We start from the raw sequence: 20,597 nt of genomic DNA, 5'->3' as shown, positions 1-20,597 counted from the left end.
GACGCCCGACCGTCACTTTATTCTTTATTCTTTTAGTGACAATTTGAATAAAGGAAGGCCTGGTCACACATTGTGACTGTTGGAGTTCCCATTTCTAGTCTCTCCCTTTCTTGCTCTTGCTCTCCCGCCATAGCTCTCGAGTCCAACCTTTGATCCATCGCTTCCTTTCAACTGGTATCAGAGCTTTGCTTTCCAGTTTTTGAGCTTGGTTCATGGCATTCTCAGCATCCCATTGACTCCCTACTTGCATTGGGTCTCCTTTCCGGTAGCTATATCTGACTCCTTCGAGCTCCCGTCACTCCCCGGCTTCCCGAGCACCTTCCCAGCAGCATTGTTGAGCACCTTCAGGGCATTACATCAGAGGTATTTAATCATTTTCTTCAGGGTTTACTTCAGTTCTCAGGTCTCATAGGCTGTAAACAAGATTGGGGCAGCCACCACCATTGAAGCTCCCTTGCTTCATATCTCACTTGCCTTTGAAGAAAACTTGCTAGAGCTTGTTTGAGGCCTTTCTTGGCTTTAACCGGACCCCTCCAAATCTTGGCCACCATTTTTTACAGCCCCAGGACTAGCATTTATAGTTGATGGAATCACGCAGCCCTCCCATATGTGTCTTCAGCATTGACAGTCACAACAGCAGCTCTCCCCCTCCATTGACACTTGGAAAGGCTCCATTTCAAGCATATGAACATGCTTTGATGCTTGGTTTTGATGGTTGATGTGTTGGCATAGCATTTGGACTAATTTAACACTGTTTTGGGACTGTCATAGCAGTCCACAAGTAGTTTATGACAGTGTTACAGTGACATTTGATGCTACAGCTTGTTTGGCATAGTCATTTGATGCCCGATTGGTCCCGTTTGATGCTCGGATGTTAGGGAAATGTATGCCTATTGTTTGGCAACCATTTGGAGCTGATTTTGGTGCTGAAATTCTCAGTTTTGAACAGTAAATCACTGCTGTACACAATTGGGCTGAAGTCATTTTACTCATGTATACTTATGCATATGCTTTTCGGGCTATGTTTCGGACATATATGGTGATGTATTGACACTTAGGGCTCGACATAGAGCTTGGTTTTGATTCGGGATCATTGGTTGAGCTTGAGCTCACTTTGGAAAGCATTTGGATGCTCCATCTTGGATGTACTTATGGCATGTATGTTGCTTATGTCTGACCAGTCTTGACATGCCTAGCCTATGCCATTACTACATACTAGTTACATTGTTTGGTGCCTATTGCTACTAGAGCTCGGTCTTGGCTTGACCTTGGATTCTTAGAGCTTACTTGAGCTATTTATTGGCTTGCCAGAGTTGTATCTTGGGATGTACTTGATGTCTTACATGCTTATGGATGCTACATACGAATGCTCTACCACCTACATGTTCGGGATGTACTATTGATGTATTGTCTTGGGCTTATGTCATTGGCACTGTGTCTTGCCTTGGCTTGAGCTCTTGAGCTCATACATATGGCTTTTATGCCAGTGGTAGCATTCTTGAATGCTTATCAGACATTGAGCATGTGGTACTTTTATGCATTGAGCCATTACATGCTATTGAGCAGTTTACAAACACTTGAGACTTTGGGACTTCTTACCTTTTGGGATGATACATCATATGTCTTGGTTCATTTTATGCTTATGAGCTAAGTCTTAGTTTTGGATCCGTATCTTTATGAACTGACACCTACTTGTGTTAAGTTTTGGTAGTGGCAGGAACACTTTGCCACGTTGCCTGGGGGGTGTGCCTACTCACTAGCAGATGTTTGTATGACATACTTGGGTATTGGATTCATGCTTATCGACCGTCATATGCTTATGCTATGCCTACATGATGTCGGCTTTGGTCTTGGTAGTATCTGATTGCCTTGGGATCCAATTTTGGCACTGTTAGCTCTCTTTTACTGAAATCTGAAATTTATTACAGCAAGCATATATGTATAGACTGACAAGGATTTTTCATGCTGAAACACTCTCAAATGATGTAATTTCACTAGTACTTGGTGGGTAGCAGCTTTGGTTCCACTTTCTTTGCCATTTTTCCTCGATTTTGGTGATTTTTTGGTCATTTTCTGCAGTAAACAACAAGTAGTTTTGAACTGTCTACAGTATTCCATCCTGCATTATGGCGAGTTCGTCCACTAATCATGCTATTTTCAACATCACTAAGCTTGATGGTACAAATTAATCTTATTGGAAGAGCCAGATTTGGCAGGTGTTGGTGCAAAAATCGCAGATCAAACCTTTGAGGTTAAAGAGGGTATCCACCTGCAACTATGCTAGATGAGGAATGGCTTAAGCTTGATGAGTTATGCAAGTCCACTATGGTATTTTCTCTCACAGAACAGGTTCACTATAATGTCTTTGAGGAAGAACTGAGTGCATGGCAGTTGTGGGAAAAGATCAAAAATCTCTATGACAAGAAAAGTCCAGCAAGTATCAAATGTATTGGCTGAAGTAGCTTATGGATCTGCGCATGAAGGAGAATGTCACTATGTCTACTCACTTGAGCCAGTTCCATGCTATACTCAAGAACTTGACTTCTTAGGACATTACTTTTGCAGAGGATGTCACTCCTCTTTTCTTGCTTGGTACTCTTAATGAGTGTTTGGATGTATTCTGCATTGCATTATGTGCCTCTACTGCTATCTTGAAATTATCTGATGTTGAGAGTGCTCTTCTACAAGAAGAGATTAACCGTAAGAATTTGGATGTCTCTCGTGTGTCTCATGCTATGATAGTTAGAGGAAGGAATGATGGATATGGAAAGCATGGCAGTGGTAGTGGCCGTGGACGGGATTCTCAGAAATCTCGGTCCAAGTCTCGTGGTGGGAAGTCACGTAGCAAATCCCATGGCAAGCATGCAGATGTTACTTGTCACCATTGTGGAAAAAAGGGGCCATATTAGACCACAATGCCATGAATTGCGCAATGAAAGGCACAAAGATAAGGGGAAAGACAAAGTGCAGGATAAGTCTTCTGATCACAGCACAGTACATGCAAAGTCCAGTGTTAAAATTGAAGAGATCAATGTTATGCAACCTGAGAATGTTGATGATGATGATTATATCCTAGTAGCTTCTTCTAGTGCTTCGCAGATGACAGAGATACACTCTATGTATGCACAGTGTTGGATCTTGGACTCAGGTGCGTCCTTTCATGTGACACCTTGCTGAGAGTGGTTTCATTCATACCGTATTGTTTCGGGTATTGTGCGCTTGGGTGATGACAGCTCTCTTGATATTGTGGGCATTGGTGATGTTAGGCTGCAGTTTCCTTCTAGCAGCAGTTTTGTTATACAAGATGTACGTCATGTACCTGCTTTGACATGCAGTCTCATGTCAGCTAGACAACTTGATGATGCAGGATATCATGTATGTTTTGGAGACTCTACATGGAAGATCACTCGTGGCAGACTTATGATTGCGAGAGGTGCCAAGGCTAGTAGTCTCTACCCCTTGATTGTATCAGCTTCTTCCCTTGATCATGTTTTGTCTATGGATTCTATCCCACATGTATCTCTTTGGCATGCTCATTTGGACCATATGACTTTGAAGTGAATGAAAATGCTTTCTAGTTTGCAGTACTTAGCGCCCCTTGATTATGCATGTTTTGATTCATGTGAGCATTGTCTTTATGGCTGGCAGACTAGGTCTATGCATAAGAAGTCTGGCAGGCCACGCATGAGTGAGCCCTTGGCATTGGTACATTCGGACGTCTGTGGGCCCATGCCTTGTCAGTCTATGGGTGGTGCAAAGTATTTTGTTACATTCATAGATGATTTTTCATGGAAATTTTGGGCTTATCCCATTAAGCTAAAATCCGATGTCTTGGCTCTGTTTCAGAGATGGCTTGCATTGGTTGAGAACCAATCTGGGTATAGGCTAAAATGCCTAAGGATAGATAATGGGGGTGAGTATATCTCACGTGCTTTTGAGTAGTTATGTGATGAGAGGGGTATTAAGCATCAGTTGACTACCCCCTACACCCCCCCTAGAATGGTTTGGCTGAGCGGATGAATAGAACCATCCAGGAGCATGTACCCAGTATGCTTAGCCATGCAGACCTACCATATAGAGCTTTTGGGCTGAGGCAATTAGTACAACTGTGCATGTCATAAACAGATCACCCTCTAGTGGTTTGGATTTCCAGGTTGCAGAGGAGGTATGGACTGGAAAACCTCCCTCTTATGCGCATCTCTGTGTCTTTGGATGTGAGGCATTTTGCCATGTGCCCAAGGACAAGAGAAGTAAGCTGGATCCCAAGAGTGTCAAATGCATTTTCCTTGGTTATGGGGATGCAGGCGAGATGGGTTACCGATGTCTCTGGGATCCGCAGGTACGGAAAGTCATTCGCAGTCATGATGTAGTCTTCCATGAAGATAAAATGCATAGGTAGCCTGAGAGATTTGTTGAGATCCACAGGGTCATATTTCAGGAGGAGCCGAGAAGTCCCGCACAGCCAGTTGGACAACCTACAGCTGCAGTAGATGCTCATGGTCAGGGCGTTGGACAGGCAGCTGGACAGGTCTACTAGAGATAGACGTCCACCAGATAGATTTCAGCCCTCGATGCATTATGTCTTGGTTACAGATGTAGGAGAGCCTTTCACCTATGATGACGCTATGCGCAGGGGTGACAGTCACTCCTAGGAGAGGGCTATGCAATCTGAGATAGACTCCCTGCATAAGAATGACACTTGGGATTTGGTTTCCTTGCCTACGGGCAAGAAGGCTTTGCCATGCAAGTGGGTGTACAAGCTAAAAAGTACCCCTGGATACCCCAAGCCTGCATACAAGGCTAGATTTATAGCAAAGGGTTTTAAGCAGGAGCATGATGTGGACTTTGATGAGGTCTTTTTTCCTATGGTTAAGATGACCACCCTGCGATTAAGTCTTGACTTTGGTTGCTCATCTTGACTTGGATTTATACCAGATGGATGTCAAGATGGCTTTCTTACATGGGGACTTGCATGATGAGATTTATATGGAGCAGTCTAAGGGCTTTGCAGAACTTGGCAAGGAGCACCTAGTGTGCAAATTGAAGAAAAGTCTTTATGGCTTGAAACAGGCACCTAGGGAGTGGTATCATAAGTTTGATACCTTTATGCAGTCAGAAGGGGATCCGTGTCTTTATAGAAGAAATCTCGTGATGGTTCTTTATTGATTTTGGTACCCTATGTGGATGATATGTTGATAGATAGCAAGGAAAGCTCATGATGAGCTAGATGCTCTTAAGGCTTAGCTCAAGAAGAGCTTTGAGATGAAAGATCTAGGACAGGCTGCTCACATACTTGGTATGCGCCTTAGACGCGATAGGCCATCAAGGACTCCTCTACTTGTCACACAGGGAGTACATTCATAAAGTCCTTGAGCGCTTCCGCATGTAGGACGTAAAGCCTATTGGTTGTCCATTGCCTTCTTATGTGAAGGTATCACAGGCTGATTGTCCACACATAGAAGAGCAGAAGGCCAAGATGTCCAAGATTCCCTATGCATCTGCAGTGGGCAGTCTTATGTATGCCATGATAGCCACTCATCTAGATATTGCCTTTGCAGTTGGTGTTGTGGCACGCTATATGGCTACACTTGGCAAGAAGCATTGGGATGTTGTGAAGGGTATCATGAGGTACCTGAAGGGCACTGTACATATGTGCATATGCTATGGCAGCCAAGATACAGGAGTCGTGGGGTACACTGACTCTGATTATGCAAGACATGCAGATAGTAGGAAGTCCACTTCCGGCTATGTATTCACCTATGCTGGAGTGTAAAATATTACACGACGCAGCAAACAGAATCTGAGAAAGAGATAGAGAGTATACAACAGATAAGAGGAGAATCGGTAAATTCTTTAGCTCCAAACAACTGATACAAAGATGGCTCTATCCACCTGTGCGCTTCCACTCTGTGAAGCTTAGATGGCGATCTAGACAGAAGATAGATGAAGAGCTTAAGGCTAGCTGGAACAACAACTCTGACTAGGTGAAAGATGAATAATAGATGGCTATGAAGGGGTTTAGCTTTTATAGCCCGCGAAGGTCGTTAGGTCGGCCTGACCGACCTACCATATGAGCCTCCACTAGTCGGCCAGGGAATATTCCAAGGAATATTCCCTTTACCGTCGGGCCGGGGGCGCTGCCCCTGGACTCCCGCCAGGGGGGCCGCTGGCCCCCCTGGGACCTCCCAGGGGGGCTAATACCATTCTTTGGGGGCTTGTTTCAGCCCATACAATGCCTTCTTTAGCTTACACACTTTGTTCTCAGAATGGGGGGCCTCAAACCCTGGTGGCTGAGCCACGTACACCTCCTCCTTGAGGTCACCATTTAAGAACGTTGACTTAACATCCATTTGGTACACTGGCCACTTCTTGTGGGCAGCCACTACAAGTACCGTGCGAATAGTGGTCATTCTGGCAGTTGGGAAAAATGACTCTTGAAAATCAAACCCTTCAACTTGTGAAAATCCTTGGGCAACCAGTCTAGCTTTGTACTTTTCTAAGGTACCATCAGCCTTGTACTTTACCTTCTAGATCCACTTGGTGCCAATAACCTTCCGCTTTGCTGATCGATCCACTAGCTCCCAAGTGTCATTCTTCATTATGCTGTCATACTCCGCTTGCATAGTAGCCTTCCATGATGGATCTGCAAGTGCTTCTTTTAAGTCAGTTGGCTCCTTTACTTCTCTCATAATCTCAACCATCAAGGCCATATTGACTATGTGAGCAGAAGCCCTCCTTTGCTCCTCTATTCTCTGAGACCTCCTTGGTCCCTGTCTGCCTTCTCCTCAACAGATGCAAGCATAGGATTATTGTGGTCATATAGCTGCTTCACCCAGGGCGGCAATGGCTTTTCCGGTGGGGTGATGTCAGGTTGGTGAACTTTTTCCTCATCATCCGAAGATGATGCTTTCTCCTCCTTAAGGATAGGGACAGCTCTCGGGACAAGTTCATAGTGGACTACTTCTTCGCTTGATGATAAAGTGGAAGAACTTGCCTTCTCCTCCTCCACTATATGCGGCTCCTCCTTGAACACCACATCACGGCTCGCGATGATCTTCTTTGCCTCTTGGTCATATAATTTGTAAGCCTTCTGCTCATCACTATAAACCAAGAAGATACATTTTTTGTTTTTTGGTTTTAACTTGTTTCTCTTCTCATCTGGAACATGTGCATCCAAAGATTCTGAAATGTGAGACAGATGGTTTCTTACCAGTGTAAGCCTCATGAGGTGTTTTTCCCTTGAGAGCCTTTGTGTAGCTCCGATTTAGAATGTAGATTGTAGTATTAACAGCTTCAGCCCAAAAATGGTTAGGCAATCCCTTGCCCTTTATCATGCATCTTGCCATCTCCACAATGGTGCGATTCCTGTATTCCACAATACCGTTCTGCTGAGGTGTGTGAGGTGTCGTCAATTGATGCTTGATCCCTTTGCTCTTGCAAAAGCCTTCAAACTCCTTTGAGTTGAACTCACCACCACCGTCTATTCTAAATTTCTTCACACTTTTTCCTATTTCATTCTCAACAAGTTTTAGCCATTCTTTAAACTTACAAAAAGCTTGAGCCTTATCACGAAGGAAGTACACACACATATTCCTACTGTAGTCGTCGAAAATCAACATAAAATAAGAAGATCCCCCCAAGGCCTGTGTAGGCATCTTACCACACAAGTCAGCATGCACCAACTCTAGAGGAGCCTATGCTCTATTCTTGCTTTCTTGTGGAAATGCCTTTCTCTGTTGCTTGCCCATCATACAAGCTTCACATGGTTCCTTCAATTCAGTTATTGTAGGTAGGTGAGCAACCATACCTTACTTTTGCATCTCCTTCAACACTGCAAATCTGATGTGTCCAAACCTTTCATGCCAAAGCTTACTTGTGCCCACTCTGGCAGTGGCTGTAAGAGCACTTAGCTCATATAGGTTGTTCCTTCTTTCTCCTTTGCCAACAATTGTGCCAGCACTGTCAAGAATTTTTGCACCTGTCTTCTTGAACCTCACTTCATGACCAAGATCAGTTATGGCAGCAACAACTGATAATAGATTTCTCCTGATTTCGAAAACATACAACACATTTGAAAGCTTTTTGACTTCACCATTTGCAGCAACAAAAGAAATAGTATATGTGCCTGCAGCAGGGCATTTAGCATCATTTCTAACCATCACAGTGATGGATTCTTGTAGAGGCTGCATAGAACTATATAGACCTTTCTTGTTGGTCATGTGACAAGAGGCCCCACTATCCAACACCCATGAGTCAGTGGTAGATTCTTCTTGCGCCGAGGAGCACACTTCCTCAATGGTCATCATGAATAATTCCAACTCTCCTTCATCCGTATTGGCTGTCTCTTTCCCTTTACTTTTAAGGGTACCATTCTTTTCATCTGCCTTCTTGACACGACAATCTGCAATTGCATGTCCTTTCCTCTTGCAGTAGAAGCACTCTCCTTGAAACTTCTTCTTGCCACCCTTCTTCTTTTTGTCACCATCATTTTTGGTGGAGGAACCTCCTTTGCCTTTTGCATTGGCAGAGAATGTAGCATCTCCATTGTTGCTTCCTTCTCGAGCTTTCAGCCTCAACTCCTCCTCCATCAATAATGCACAAAACTCCTCAAAAGTCAAAGCTTGAGGTCTCACCTGAGTATTAAGGGCAGTTACTAGTCCATGAAACTTTTGTGGACAAATCCGAAGACACCTCCGAGCTAGCTCTTCGCTAGTCTTTTGTATCCCAACGCTAGCCATCTGCTCGCGCAAATTCTTAATCTGAATGATAAATGCTTCAACTGTCTCTCCTTTAGCAAACTTCTTCGCTGCTAGTTGATTCTCCAAGTTTTGAATACTTGTTTGGTTTCGTGTTTCATATTGACTCCTTAGTACATTCTAAGCCTCTAACGCTTTGGTTGTATGCTGAATCAAAGTCAGAACACTGTCAGAACAACTTGTAACTAAGGCACATAATGCATCTGCATTCCTTCGTTTCCAAGCTCATAGAATATCTGCATTCGGAGGAATCATCATACTAGAATTTGATGGGTCGGGGTAGGCTGTGGTTCTGCGTCAGTCCACAGCAAAGTCTCCAGAAGCTCATAAGAATCAAGGATAGTTGTAATTTTGAACTTCCACAAGGTGTAGTTTGTACCGTCTAACTTGCCTTCGCTGAAGGTTGGTGGATGAATCCTTAGTGTTTGAATAGTCGGTACAGCAGCACCACCTCCTGCACCGCTTCCTGATGCGCCAGAACCGCTTCCAGAAGTCGACATAGTTTCTCTTTGCTGTTGAAGCCTTTGCCTCTTGCACACTCTCCGATCTCTAGAGCCCCCTGGGCTCTGATACCATGTAAAATATTACACGGCGTAGCGAACAGAATCTGAGAAAGAGATAGAGAGTATAGAACAAATAAGAGGAGAATCGCTAAATTCTTTAGCTCCAAACAACTAATACAAAGATGGCTCTATCCACCCGTGCGCTTCCACTCTGTGAAGCTTAGATGGTGATCTAGATAGAAGGTAGATGAAGAGCTTAAGGCTAGCTGGAACAACAACTCTAATTGGGTGAAAAATGAACGATAGATGGCTGTGAAGGGGTTTAGCTTTTATAGCCCGCGAAGGTCGTTAGGTCGGCCTAACCGACCTACCATATGAGCCTCCACTAGTCGGCCAGGGAATATTCCTTTACCAATTCCCTTTACCAATTCCCTAGCCGACTAGTGGAGGCTCATATGGTAGGTCGGTCAAGCCGACCTAATGACCTTCGCAGGCTATAAAAGCTAAGCCCCTTCACAGCCATCTATCGTTCATCTTTCACCCAATTAGAGTTATTGTTGCAACTAGCCTTAAGCTCTTCATCTATCTTCTATCTAGATTGCCAACTAAGCTTCACAGAGTGGAAGTGCGTGGGTGGACAGTGCCATCTTTGTATCACTTGTTTGGAGCTAAAGAATTTACCGATTCTCCTCTTATCTCTTGTATACTCTCTATCTCTTTCTCAGATTTTGTTCGTTGCGCCGTGTAATATTTTACATGGCATCAAAGCCCAGGGGGCTCTAGAGATCGGAGAGTGTGCAAGAGGCAAAGGCTTCAACAGCAAAGAGAAACTATATCAACTTCCGAAAGCGGTTCTGGCACATCAGGAAGCAGTGCAGGAGGTAGTGTTGCTGTACCGACTATTCAAACACTGAGGATTCATCCACCAACCTTCAGCGAAGGCAAGTTAGATGGTACAAACTACACCTTGTGGAAGCTCAAAATTACAATTATCCTTGATTCTTATGAGCTTCTAGAGACTGTGCTGACGCAGAACCACAGCCTACCCCCGACCCATCAAATTCTAGTGTGATGATTCCTCCGAATGCAGATCTTCTACGAGCTTGGAAACGATGGAATGCAAATGCATTATGTGCCTTAGTTACAAGTTGTTCCGACAGTGTTCTGACTTTGATTCAGCATACAACCAAAGTGTCAGAGGCTTGGAATGTACTAAGGAGTCAGTATGAAACACAAAACCAAACAAGGATTCAAAACTTGGAGAATCAACTAGCAGTGGAGAAGTTTGCTGAAGGAGAGACGGTTGAAGCATTCATCACTCGGATTAAGAATTTGCGCGATCAGATGGCTGGCGCTGGGATACAAAAGGCTAGCAAAGAGCTAGCTCGGAGATGTCTTCGGATTTGTCCACAAAAGTTTCATGGACTAGTAACTGCCCTTAATACTCAAGTGAGACCTCAAGCTTTGACTTTTGAGGAGTTTTGTGCATTATTGATAGAGGAGGAGTTGAGGCTGAAAGCTCGAGAAGGAAGCAACAATGGAGATGCTGCATTCTCTGCCAATGCAAAAGGCAAAGGTGGTTCCTCCACCAAAAATGATGGTTACAAAAAGAAGAAGGGTGATAAGAAGAAGTTTCAAGGAGAGTGCTTCTACTGCAAGAGGAAAGGACATGCAATTGCAGATTGTCGTGTCAAGAAGGCAGATGAAAAGAATGGTACCCTTAAAAGTAAAGGGAAAGAGACAGCCAGTACGACTGAAGCAGAGTTGGAATTATTCATGACGACCATTGAGAAAGTGTGCTCCTCGGTGCAAGAAGAATCTACCACTGACTCATGGGTATTGGATAGTGGGGCCTCCCGTCACATGACCAACAAGAAAGGTCTATACAGTTCTATGCAGCCTCTACAAGAATCCATCACTGTGACGGTTGGAAATGATGCTAAATGCCCTACTGTGGGCACATATACTATTTCTTTTGTTGCTGTGAATAGTAAAGTCAAAAAGCTTTCAAATGTGTTGTATGTTCCCGAAATCAGGAGAAATCTGTTATCAGTCTGCCATAACTGATCTTGGTCATGCAGTGAGGTTCAAGAAGACAGGTGCAGAAATTCTTGATAGTGCTAGCACAATTGTTGGCAAAGGAGAAAGAAGGAACAACCTATATGAGCTAAGTGCTCTTACAGCCACCGCTGGAGTGGGCACAAGTAAGCTTTGGCATGAAAGGTTTGAACACATTGGATTTGCAGTGTTGAAGGAGATGCAAAAGCAAGGTATGGTTGCTCACCTACCTACAATAACTGAATTGAAGGAACCATGTGAAGCTTGTATGATGGGCAAGCAACAGAGAAAGGCATTTCCACAAGAAAGCAAGAATAGAGCAGAGGCTCCTCTAGAGTTGGTGCATGCTGACTTGTGTGGTAAGATGCCTACACAGGCCTTGGGGGGGATCTTCTTATTTTATGTTGATTGTCGACGACTACAGTAGGAAGATGTGGGTGTACTTCCTTTGTGATAAGGCTCAAGCTTTTGGTAAGTTTAAAGAATGGCTAAAACTTGTTGAGAATGAAACAGGGAAAAGTGTGAAGAAATTTAGAACAGATGGTGGTTGCACGCCCCTTTCTACTATAGAGGCCGAGTATATTGCAACCACTGAGGCTCACAAGGAGGCCATTTGTTTGGGTTGTTTAGTGACCTTGGTATTGATGCTATCCCTACACTGCATTCGAATTCTATGAGTGCTATTCAGTTAGCCAAGAATCCGAAGCCAAGAATCCGGTCTTCCATGCGAAGACGAAACACATTGAGGTGAGGTATCACTTCATACGTGGGGTCATTGAGGACAAGTCTGTTGATCTTGTCAAGATCTCGACTGTTGATCTTGTCAATATCTCGACTGACCAAAATCCTGCAGATCTACTCATGAAAAGCCTCTCTAGAGAGCACTTTTCCTTCCTCAAGAGGTTGACAGGCGTGGGATGAGATGACGTCTTTCCTCATCCTGTTGTACATGTGTACATGTTGTACTATCTTTTTTTTCTTTTCACTCCTCACTAGGGCAGATTTCCCTTTAAGTGGGAGGTTGTTGGGGGTAAAGGCACCTCCGCCTAGCCGCCCATATATTACTACAGTGACAATCACCGCTACTTCACACTACAAGTGGCGGGGGCCCGTCACCGTCACTTTATTCTTTATTCTTTTAGTGACAGTTTGAATAAAGGAAGGCCCGGTCACACATTGTGACTGTTGGAGTTCCCATTTCTAGTCTCTCCCTTTCTTGCTCTTGCTCTCCCGCCATAGCTCTCGAGTCCAACCTTCGATCCGTCGTTCCTTTTCAGTTTGCAAGAAGCAAACATAAGGTTTATTTGCAAACAGGTTGCAGATTACATGTACTTTTGAGCAATCAGTGAAAAAGGTTTCTTTGTGTATTGTTGTGCATGTGTTATGGAAGTTTGCAGAAGACTAGCTTGCTATGTTATATCCTTGTTTGTGATAATGGCAGAGAATAGTGGAAATCCCATTATTGAGAAGCTCGACAAGAACAACTACCCTTCATGGAAGTTCCGTGTAACAAACTTCCTCATTGGAAAGGGCCTTTGTGAAATTTTTTCAAGTGAAGAAACTGAGCCAGAGCTTCCGACCTGCAGATGAGTTAAAAGCATGGAAAGAGTGGAATGAGAAAGACAAAAAGGTGATGTACTGGCTATTTGCACTCATTGATAATACTATGCTGGGACATATCAGGAATGCAGAAACTTCACATGCAGCTTGGACAATTTTTGAGAGCATGTTTTCAGTAAATACAAAGGCACGAAAGATTCAACTCAAGCAAGAGTTGAATGCCCTGAAGAAAGGAAAAATGTCTGTCAATGAGTATGTGTTGAAGGTGAGGAGCATTGTAGATTCTTTAGTAGCAATTGATGCAATGCCAGATGATGATGATTTGGCTCCATCCACTCTGAGTGGCCTTAACAATGAGAAGGCATGGAAATCATTTGTTACTTCAGTATATGTATGAAAGCCATTTCCAGATTTTGATGAGTTGATCTCTCTCATGATTACTGAAGAGATCAATATGCAGGGTGATTCGTCTGAAAGAAATGGTGAACAGGTCCAAGCATTTTACGTGAGTTCAGGAAGGGGATGTGGTAGATCCTCTTTGAGAGGCCATGGTATGGGACGTGTTGGCAATAACCAGCAAAACAGGTTCAATCAATAGTTTGGTGAAATGCAGGTTTCTGGAGGTAGAGGAAACTTTAGAGGAAGGGGAAGCTCTAGAGGAAGAGGTGGACGGCAAAATAAAGGTTCTGGAAATTCTGCTATTGTTTGCCATTATTGTGGAAAAACAGGCCATATATGCAGCCCATTGCTATGCAAAAAAGGATGATATTCGCAGTGATAAATTGCAACAAGGAAACTATGCATCATCTTCATGATAAAATGAAGACAAAAATGAGCGTCTATTTGTTATGCAGCATATGATGAATGCAGTTACAGGAAAGGGGACACATGATTATGTATGGTATGTTGATTCATGTGCATCTAATCATATGACCAATCATGTTGAATGGTTTGGAGAGATGCAGGACTTACAAAACCCAGGTTATGTGCAGACAGGTGATGATTCATGCCACCCAATTTCACACATTGGAAAGGTTCCCTTGTCCTTGTATGATGGCCAAGATGTATTACATGTGCCATCAATTACAAAGAATCTAGTACCTGTTGGCCAAATATGGTAGACTAGGGATTGCAGGTCTGATTCAATGCAAAAGGGTGTTTTGTAGAAGACTTTAATGACAAGTGCAAGTTGCTCGCAAAAGGAAGTAGAGTTGGCCGAATGTTCACTTTAGATGCTGGAATTCCTGCAATGGATGCTGCTATGTATGCTAAAGGAAAAGGAGTAGTTGTAGATATTGAAATATGGCATGAATGTATTGGACATGCAAATGTGCAAAGGCTGAAATTAATGTAGTCCAGAGGATTGGTTACAGGGTTGCCCTCTTTTAGAGTTGCAGAATTGCATAAAGTCTGTGAAGCATGCCAGTTTGATAAGTAGGAAAAACAACCCTTCTCGCATAATAGAGAAGTGAGCAGAAATATACTTGATGTAGTACATACAGATGTTTGGGGGCCTACACAGAATGTATCTCTTGGTGGCAACAAATACTTTGTCACATTTATTGATGGCTATTCAAGAAAGATATGGGTATACTTCATGAAGGAAAAGAGTGATGTGTTTGATCCCTTCAAATCTTTTAAGGCAGCTGTTGAAATAGAAACAAGCTTAAAAGTGAAGTGCTTGAGATCAGATGGAGGTGGAGAGAACCTCTCTAATGAGTTAAGTGGATTCTTAAGAACTCATGGGATAAAGAGGCAATTTACTTACAGGTATACCCCACAGCAAAATGGTGTTGCAGAAAGAAAAAACAGGCATATTGCAGAAGTTGCACGGGCATTAAATGTGGCTGAAAAGAATATGCCCAAACATTTTTGGACTGAGGCTATCCATACTGCTATCTACATTATGAACAGAACTCCCATAGCTGCAATTCATGGGATGACTCCTAAAGAGTGCTTTACTGGCAAGAAGCCCGATGTATCGCACCTAAAGGTATTTGGATGTGTTGCATATGTTCATGTGCCAAATGAGCTATGGAAGAAGCTTGATCGAAAGGCTGAAAAATGTATTTTTATTGGGTACTCTTTAGAGAAAAAAGGGTATCGCTATTATAACCCTATCATAGGTGAGTTCAGAGTGGGCAGGGATGTTATCCTTGATGAGATGGGCAGCTGGTATGCATCTATACTGGTGATGTATTAGATGATGATAATGATCAGGACAGCTATGTGCAAAAAGAAAAGCAAGAATCACACAGTCTTAGTAGACTAGAAACATCATCTAGCACTATACCTACAGTGAGCCCTTGGTCTGGGAGACTAAGGAGTAGCCCCACATCTTCAGGTGGATTTATAAGTGTTGCAGGGAAGGACAAAGGAAAGAAGAAAGTGTTGGATGGTAATGATGCATCTACCAGTCATTTGGGATCTGATGGAGATTCTAGTGGTTCAAAGAGTTTGGATGATGAGCTTGGCATTCTTTCAGTCAGGACACCATGTGTACGGAGAGCTCATAGTAATGTAAAGGCTCCATTGAGTGATCTGGTGGTACGCAGATCTAGCAGGGTTAGATACCCTGTTAAAAGATTTGGTTTTGAAGGTTATGCAGCTCACCATTATGCTTATATGGTGAAACTAGTTGAGGATGTTGAGCCCACTTGTTTTGAGGATGCTGTTGGTCATGCTCATTGGGATGCAGCAATGGATGAGGAGATGGTTGCATTAGAAGCCAATAAGACTTGGGATTTGGTACCCTTACCTAAGGGTAAGAAAGTTATTGGCTGTAACTAGGTTTACAAATTCAAGCATAATGCAGACGATTCAATTAGCAGGTATAAGGCTAGGCTGGTTGCAAAATGCAATCCTCAAACATATGGCATAGATTATGATGAGACATTCAGTCCAGTTGCTAGGATGGCAACTGTTAGGCGTGTGATTGCCTTGGTAGCAGCCAAAGGTTGGAGTTTGCAGCAAATGGATGTTAAGAATGCCTTCTTGCATGGTGAATTGCAAGAAGAAGTGTATATGGAGCAGCCAGCAGGTTATGAGGATTTAGAGCGTCCCACATATGTGTGCAGGTTTAAAAAAGTGCTCTATAGGCTGAAAGCAAGCACCTAAAGCATGGTCTGACAAGATTAGAGAGTATCTTGTCAATATTGGATTTTGTACTTCTAATGCTCATCACTCACTTTATGTGAGAAAGGGAGATGCAGGTTTGGTCATCATAGTCATCTATGTGGATGACTTAACTATTACAGGTGACAGTGACAATGGGATTGCTAAAGTTAAGGACTTCTTGAAGAAGAATCTTGAGATGAAAGATTTGGATGAGCTCAGATACTTTCTTGGTATTGAGGTGATCAGATGTGATGATGGTATATGGCTATCCCAAAGGCAGTATGGCTTGGATATGTTATCCAAGTATGGAATGATAGCATGTAAGCCTCTTTCAGTACCATTGGAGCAAAATGTGAAGCTGAGTGCTGATGTTGGGGATGAGATATTAGACCCTACTATGTTTAGGAGGATAGTAGGGAGTTTGATTTACATGACTATCACAAGGCCAGACTTGAGCTATGCTGTTGGCCTTGTCGGTCAGTTTATGTAGATGCCTCGAAAGCCTCATTTGGATGCAATTAGATATATATTGAGGTATGTGAAGTCACTTTACATTATGGACTTTTTTATGAGGCAGGTAAGGACATATAGGTCTTTGGATACACAGATGTAGATTGGGCTGGTGGCATGTTAGACAAAAGATCTACAAGTGGATTCATGTTTTTCCTTGGTAGTGCAGTAGTTACATGGAGCAACAAAAAGAAACCTACAATTGCTTTATCCAGTACAGAGGCTAAGTACAAAGGTGCTACTATGGCAGCATGTGAGATGGTATGGCTGCAAAAGTTATTAGGTGATTTGGACGTGCAAGGAGATGGTCCAGTTGTCATTCATTGTGACAACATGAGCAGCAGACAACTAGCTAGAGATCCAGTGTTCCATGCTAGGACAAAACACATTGAGGTGCACTACCACTTTGTGAGAGAGAAGGTACTTGCAAGAGAGATTGACTTGGTATATGTCAACACACAGGATCAGATAGCTGACATTTTCACAAAGGCATTGGGTGTAGAGAAGCTTCGAAAGTCTCGAAGCTTACTTGGAGTTGCAGAGATAGAGTTGAGCTTGAGGGGGAGTGTTGATATGGCAAGCTCAACACACGCGGACATTGATGATGGACCGCCTGGCTAGATGAGTCTGCACATCTACACTTAGCACGTTGGTGGTCATTATGATACTCACATGGCCACTAACTTATCACTTATTATATTTAGTTTGTTACACCTACCTACAGCTGGCAAAGATATAGCACCAGTCGATTAGTGTAGTCAGTTATGCAATGGTTTGACTTAGAGGGCCACTTTCCTTTATGTTGTATCTTATCTATACTTTGTGTACATTGTATAGTGTGTGGAAGAAGAAGAAACCAGCAAGAAAACGTTTTGGTCTCCATCTCTCTTCTTGTGTTCTTGAGTGAGCTTCCTCTTATGTGTATAGTGTGTTTTTGGCACAACAGCTCAAGCAAAGTCCTCCACCATGTGATTCTTGAAATTCAATAGGTCTTTCTGTTAGTACATGCTCTAGGATTTGAACTATGCCATCAGCCTAACAAGGGATCAAGTCAGATCTGAATAAGTCCTTTTCACTAGACATGCTAAAAAGGTGTGTATGGAGTAGGTAATCTATAATGCCTTGTGAGCAACCTCTCTTGTGGGTATGCGGGACATGTGATCTGCCATGTAATGTTTCTTGCCTTTGTGTACAACCACAAAGAAGTCAAATTCTAAAAGTAGAAGTAACCATCGAGCTATGGGTCCACCAGTAGTGCAAGGTTTGTTAACAAAATAAAGCAAGGCTTGATGGTCAACAAAGAAGGTAAAGGGCATAGCCAAAAGATAATGCCAAAATTTCTTCCAAGTAAATACCATGGCCAAACCCTCCCTCCTTGTTGTGGATTAGTTCATCTATGTATCTGTGAGTTGTCTACTAGTAAAGCTCACTGGATAGTCAAGGTTATGTTTGCCAGTAAGCTAGCACAATACGACTCCAATGGCATACTTTGACACATCAATATGCACATGGAATGTTATGCTCCGGTCTAGCACTCATAAAATTGGTGTAATAGTGAGAGCCTTTTTCAATTCCTCATAAGTGTGTTGGCACTCCTTGGTCCACTCAAATACAATCAACAACTTGTAGAGTGATCTAGCAATCAATGCATAGTTCAGAACAACTAAGCATCGATATAGTACCCTAAGTGTCCTAGTAGAAAGCACATAACTTCCTTATAGTTGGCTGGTGGTGGTAAGTCGATAATAACCCTAAGCTTAGAGAAGTCAATGGCAATGCCTTCCTTGGACACCATGTGCCCTAAGATAATCTCTGTTTCACGCAAAATTGGCACTTCAGGGGTTCAAAGAGAGATTCTAGAGCCTACATCATTCAAAGGCTATGCAAAGCTTATCCAGGTGTTCTTTCCAACTAGAGTGCATGCATAGATCATCAACAAACACTTCTAGCTCTCGCCTAAGCATGTCTTTGAAGATGGCACACATTAGATGCTTTTATTGTCTCCACGCCTTAGGTGGAGTGACAAGTCCCCTTTGGGGCATCTGGTTTTAGTGGTCAAGGTATCTTTGGATTGCTCTCAAAGCTTACCTCTGATTTTGAGTTGAACTCCCAACCCTCGCTAGAGGATGTGGTGGTTGCAACTTTGAGGTTTTCCACTCTGTCCTAAAGAGAGGTGCGACACTTGGCTGGACTAGCCCTACTTGCTTATAGTCTATCACATCTAAGTGATCCAGCCAAGTGCGATCGCATTTAGTTCTGAATTCTTCTCTTTTAATTCAAAATGCATTGGCTCTCTACAGCTTGGCGTCTACTTTTATTTGTTCGATCACTTGGCCAACATTAGTGTTGTTCAAGGAATAGTAGTCCTCATACTTGTTGCTTGAATGGCTACATTATGACTACTCATCATCATCTAGGTCTCTGTTCTTAACTCTCTTTTCATCCATAAGCAGTGCCCAATGATACATAAGGTTGAGGTCATGCACCTTAGTCCATCTCCATTTTGGTTCATTCATGAGATCTTGGAGTGGCTTAAGATTAACAACTAGATGACTAGCTAGCACCCTTGTTAGATACTCAAGAATCCCCTAGAGCTCAAATTTGTTAGATGGGATATGAAGAGGGGTGGGTATTTGTTTTTTGCTCAATTTTTTTGGCCATCATACAGAGTGGCATTGATGGTAGGGTCTTACCCCTTGAGGTGTGGAGGCTTTATGGGACTCACCAACTATTCTTGCAGAAGCTTGCTTATAATCTTCTTCCTCATCTAAAAATGGTAGATTGATGGTGGCAAGAGTATGCATCCAATATCTCTCATCTTCGGGGAAGCAAAAATTCTTGGCTTGGGTGTCTTCTTTCAAGATAGAGGAGATGGCATCTAAGTCGACCGGGTGATCTTTCACGTATCCATCTCAACTCTTACTGCCTCCGATTTGTTACCTAAGAATATGAGGCCATTACCCCAATCTTCGATTACTTGTGCATTTCTCATCCATGGTCAGCCTTATAAGATATCATAGTCTATTCCCTTCATAATGATGAGGTTCACCAAGAAGTGGACACTTGCTATCTTCAAGGGCCGGTCCTCTCAACCTCTGCATCCAATACTTGCTTCCCTCTCATTAGTGTGGTCACACTATTTGTTTTTAGTGTCACTTTGGCATCAGCCCACTTTTTATTCCTTCAGTGAGTCTTCTTTCCTATTGAGGTTGCATCTAGATTGCTAGGTGTGATGGTCCCGCCCTCAAAGACCCACGCAAGACCCCCTTTAGACCCCCATCTAGGCCCCAGAGCAGCTCTAGACCCTTCCCCCAACTCTACCATCTTGATCCCTCAACATGTCACGGGCATCCCAACCTGTCACGGAACGCGACACGAAGCATAACACGACACGAGATTTGCACAAGGGTACATCTTGAGTGCATCATGTCATATTCATGGCTAGAAAGTATGTACATGATAGCTGGAGGCATAGCAAGGGACCATGTCACGGTGGGTGGGTGGGTGGAGCTATCAACGAGCTACGACACGACGCCAACACCATTGGTGAGGGAGCTACAAGAGGTACTCCCTCATACACACCTCCCCTTGAAAAAGTTCAATGACCACATCGAGTGGGGAGGCACAACTTACTAGCCTTGCAAAATGGCTTTTTGACTCAGACTCATATTTATCATCGGGGGTCTTAACACGCCTCACTATCAAGGCGGTCAATGTCTACCCGATAGGTGCCATGCTCATTGACTCTATTTACAACTGTGAAACATGGACTTTTGCATACTTCTTGCATTCCACTCACTGACTCTATATTTACAACTGTGGAATGGAATGGGTCTGGGTAGAATTTGTGAAAGAGACTTTATTCTGCACATCAACCCATCTAGCTGTGCTGACCATATTTACAAATTGGAGGGTAACCCGATCGAAGACACGTTGTGCACCCATGATCCAACTTGGGCCCCCAGAAAACTTGAGCACTCAAGAAGGCCTGTGGACTAAGGGCTCAACACACAGCTTTCACTCTGAATGCCAAGCCCAGAATGCAAGGGTCCATGCAATGACGCCTCGCAGGAGAATGCCCTTTTTGGCCTCA

This window comes from Lygodium microphyllum, chromosome 21, assembly GCF_053477565.2.
Source record: "Lygodium microphyllum isolate KBCC chromosome 21, Lygodium_microphyllum_v1.1.10, whole genome shotgun sequence".
NCBI lineage: Eukaryota > Viridiplantae > Streptophyta > Polypodiopsida > Schizaeales > Lygodiaceae > Lygodium > Lygodium microphyllum.
The sequence above is the reverse complement of the archived record's forward strand: the minus strand, read 5'-3'. Positions refer to the sequence as shown.